At 36.0% G+C, this 4,251-nt stretch overlaps 1 long non-coding RNA gene across 1 annotated transcript; it reads right to left on the bottom strand.

Annotated features, from left to right (window-relative positions):
* Positions 1-1,302: 1,302 nt before the first annotated feature.
* Positions 1,303-3,992, bottom strand: LOC139076477 (uncharacterized). The gene is made up of 2 exons (XR_011528126.1): positions 3,546-3,992; positions 1,303-3,434 (listed from the first exon to the last, which is right to left on the bottom strand). It is a non-coding gene; the product is annotated as an uncharacterized lncRNA (long non-coding RNA).
* Positions 3,993-4,251: the final 259 nt, after the last annotated feature.

The following is a 4,251-nucleotide window of genomic DNA, read 5'->3' as shown; positions in this document are numbered from 1 at the left end:
ATACATAATTTTTTTCTCAGAGTGGAGTGGTAATATCTTATTGCTCAATTTGCAACTGGTATTACTCTTCATTTTTGTGGGTAAATATGGTATTGAGAGATTGAACAGACGGGTAGATTGAAGTTTGAAAGAGACACAATTCTCAGTTTCTATGATTTTGAGGATATATATTTATGTTCTCTCTCACTTGTTTAGGATACAACATTATGAAGGCCAAAATCATGAATTTGATTCCCATATAATTTTTAAATTACTTTTTGCTGCTTAGTCATTGATTATACCAATTTATAAGTCTAAAATGTTGTCAATATTATTCAAGAGTGACTAGACCATGGAGCACATTCAGATAAACACAATCTAGCATCCTGTTCTGAAAAGCTGAGGGTTTATTTCTACTAATTGCAGGACAGTGCTACCATTTGCGTATACTTTATTTATTATAATTTTCATCTATTGAGTATTTACAATGTGTCAGGCACTTTGCAAACACTTTTTATTCTCCAAATAATCATCTTATATAGGTATTATAATTATTTTTTCCAACTTATAGAAGAAGAAACTGAGGCTAGAAACATTTTAAAATTTGTGTAATGTTGTAAAATTACTCAGTGAAAGAGGTAGGCTGTGAACTCATGGTGTCTGATGTGAAATCCAACTTCTTAACTAGAATTCTACAGCTTTGCTACCAAAAACAAATCTAAAAACAAGAACATTTTAATAGTGCTATCAAAAGATGTTTAAAGGTAAATTAACTTATAAAGTATTAAAATGAAAAAACCAGGGGCCAGCCTGGTGGTGTAGTGGTTAAGTTTGCACTCTGGGGCAGCCAGGGGTTTGCAGGTTAGTATCCTAGGCACAGACCTACACAGCACTCATCAAGCCATGCTGTGGCAGCATCCCACGGGGCCAATCTTCCTCACCAAAAAAAAAAAAAAAAAAGTAACCAACAGACTTTTTCCAATGACTAAATTTATGGAAACTTTATTTTAAAAGTTACATGTAAATATGTAGACATATATGTATATTTGTAAGTTTCATGTCTTTTCCTTCTTAGGCAAGACAGCGAATTTTTATATTTCCTTGTATGTTAAATACAGTGTAAAGAAAAGACTGTAATGGAACCTACTTCTAATAAAGAAAATTCTGTAAGGGCTATCCTATGCCCAGATAAAGGAAACTTTCCTCAAGAGCCCTCAGTTCTTCATTTCTCCAGCAGAACCCTATTCTGACCTTCTGGGAAGTCAGGAGGATATGGTTACGGGTCAATTCAAAAGCAATCACAGAAAAAAAGGACACATTAGCTTTTTAGTTTTATTATTATTTTAATTTGGAGAAGGAGCATTAAATTCGAATAGATTATATATATTCCCATTCATAGTATAGTCAATACATTATTCTATCCTTAATAAAATTGTAATTGTAAATTGTAATTAGAAAATTATAATAAAAGTGTAAAACTGTAATTCTATCAGTTCATACAAAGTTAACCACTTCACGTTACTTCTAGTCTTCGGTTTTAGGAGAGGTTAACTCTGGATAACTTAAGCAAACAGAAAAACTTACGGGAAAGTTATGAGCATGAGGGATGAGCAAGCTGAGGAAAAATGTTGGGAAAACACTGAAATTAAGACAGCTGTACCGTCCCCAAGTTCACAGAATTGGGGGACAATTCTTTAAGATTAAACCAACCCCAAGGTCTCCTGTCTTTTAATCCTTTGTGGAAGCTTCACTTCCAGGCAGAGAGGCCACCTGGTTTATTGAGTCACTTCTCAGTGAGGACAGTCTCTTGGACTGGCAGAAGGATCAGACTGCAGCCAGTGGAAGATTGTTCTCCAACACAAATTCACAGGACTTTTACCCAAAGTGGCAAAGACGACTCCTGTTCAGCATAGCTTCTGAGGGTTTTGTCCTTCTCCGAGGTAGCACACTGAGTTTTCAGTGACCAAAACGAGTATGAGGAATATTTGGAAACACACAATAATACTTAGCTCCATTGTAAAAGAGTGGGTTGTGCTCACAATTTCCTTTAATGTTTAAATGCCAGGTGCTGTGGAAACCTTTTATTTGTCTTATGCTATCAAGCCGAAGGTCACATTTTTATGACCATTGATGTCACCCTCTTTTCCTCCCCATTCCTTGTATATTTTCAAGCGCTGTGGCCAAAAATGAAAAGCACTTCCCTTTGTTTTCCTATGGGATCCCATACAACACAACAGCGGCAAAGGATCCAAATGACTTAGTCTGGCACCAGAAACTATTTCATCGCTACTCGAGCAATTGCCATCTAAATTGCTTTTTGATCCATACGTATATTTATTTTCCTGTTTTCTTCTTGCTATTGTTTTTGTTTCTCTCCAAACACACAAATATAATACAGATTTTAAAATTCACATCTGAAAAGAAGGGAGGCAAATACGCTTTTTGTATAAACGGAGTTAACTTTCACATTTACAAGTCAATTCTTTTATCTGAAGTTTCTATTTCAGCCAGGAATGATAAGCAGAAGCCAACAATGGGACCGACATTGTACTTTTCATTTCTTTATGTAATTCTTATTTTATTTCAATACACCCAACCTGATGTTTTCAAGTGCATCTCCTATTTTTTCAACCACTTTAGATAAGTTTTTCACAGATGAAGGTTTGATAACTTCATGGCCTACTATTACAAGCTTATGGAAATCAGTAGGAAAACCTGAAAGTTAACTTTTAGTGACTTAGCTTTGCTGGCAGGAAACAGTAGCTGATGACCTTGGACCTGGAACATGTTAAAGAACCAGTGGTTGTTAAGAATTTAAATTGAGATGTACAACATGTACTCATAGGTAAAGACACAGATGACCAGGCCATGAAATATATTTGTCAACATTTTTCATTATAGATATTTTTTCTGATGTTAATTCCACTAGTAAGATTTCTGTAAGTCCTCACAGGATGACCAGTCAGGAGCTCCTCTCTATATACATTTTCTATTCATTTATCCAAATTATAAAGTAAATCTTAAGCTATCAGAAAAATGAGCTGAAATAAAATTTCTGGTAAAATTTCTCTGCTAAAATTTTTTGTATTGTCTTTACTTTTCTTTCAAAAATCTTTTAATCAGTTATAATATAATGTTTTTGGTGGATATTTATGAAAATACAGACAGTATATTACTTTCATGGTCTACAGATAGATGATTATATAAACCAAGACTAAATCTAAACAAATATGGTTAGCAGGTTCACAGTTTGAGCGAAGTCATAACCCCAAGCAATTTTCTTAGACATTATCATCAATAATACTTCAAAAATAAGGACTAAATTTTTCCCTAATGGTCACGGTTTGTAGGAACAATAGCACAATAAAATTATATACATGAGGTATACTTCCTTAGCGGTAGCAAAGCAAGATAAGTTCATCAAGTCACCTGGCTGACCCGTGTGCTCCTAGAAGCTGCAAAACAGAACATGAAAATGTTAGCGTGCTAGACTTTGCTCTGGGAAATATGAGTAGAAGTTACTGTAAGAAGGGGCAGTAATGGGATAATAACATAAATATTTGTACCTGGCAATGAAAAGGATTAGCATCCCTTCTCGGGCTAGTTGCTGACTAAATTATTCTCACCCACTTTGTTTGGAAGAACCATTTCTGGAGAAGTGAAGTCATACTCATTTCCTGAGACGGACCTTTCTGCAGAACCGCTCTTGTTTGTTATCGTCTTATTCAGTTTTCCGAAGATTCGGCGTTAACTGTTGACTGTCTTCATAATATGCAATTAAAGCTGTGTGTGTGTGTGTGTGTGTGTTTGGTGTATGTTTACATTTAAGGCCTGAGTAAAGTCTCCCAAATCCCGAGTCAGAAGAGCCACATTTGCTTTTGTCAGAAGTGGTGCGGGACCTTGATGAGCATGTGGAAACGGTGTAGAGAGAGAAGCTCCCCGTGTCGATTAATTCAGTGCACAGCTGGGGCTGGGAAGGCAAGCCCATTCTAGGGAATGAAGAATGGCCGATCAGGGGTGGAGCTGCCCGCCTCCCTCTCCACAATGTACTAATCCTCAATTTGGCACTGCTTTAAAAGAAAAGAAATCTAAATTGAGGCCAGCTGATTTCTTACTGAATCAGCCAGCTGGATGTGGAGCCAATTTCCGCAGCTTCCACGCTGTGGTAGCCAGGAAATATTTTAATTGAAAGAACTCTATGTTGACAAATACCGAAGACAGCCTATTTATAACTTTTAACCAATATTTATGGAATTCCCTGATTTAATAACA

Source organism: Equus przewalskii, chromosome 16 (genome assembly GCF_037783145.1).
Source record: "Equus przewalskii isolate Varuska chromosome 16, EquPr2, whole genome shotgun sequence".
Classification (NCBI taxonomy): Eukaryota; Metazoa; Chordata; class Mammalia; order Perissodactyla; family Equidae; genus Equus; species Equus przewalskii.
Note: the sequence above shows the minus strand (reverse complement) of the source record. Positions and strands in the feature narration are given on the sequence as shown.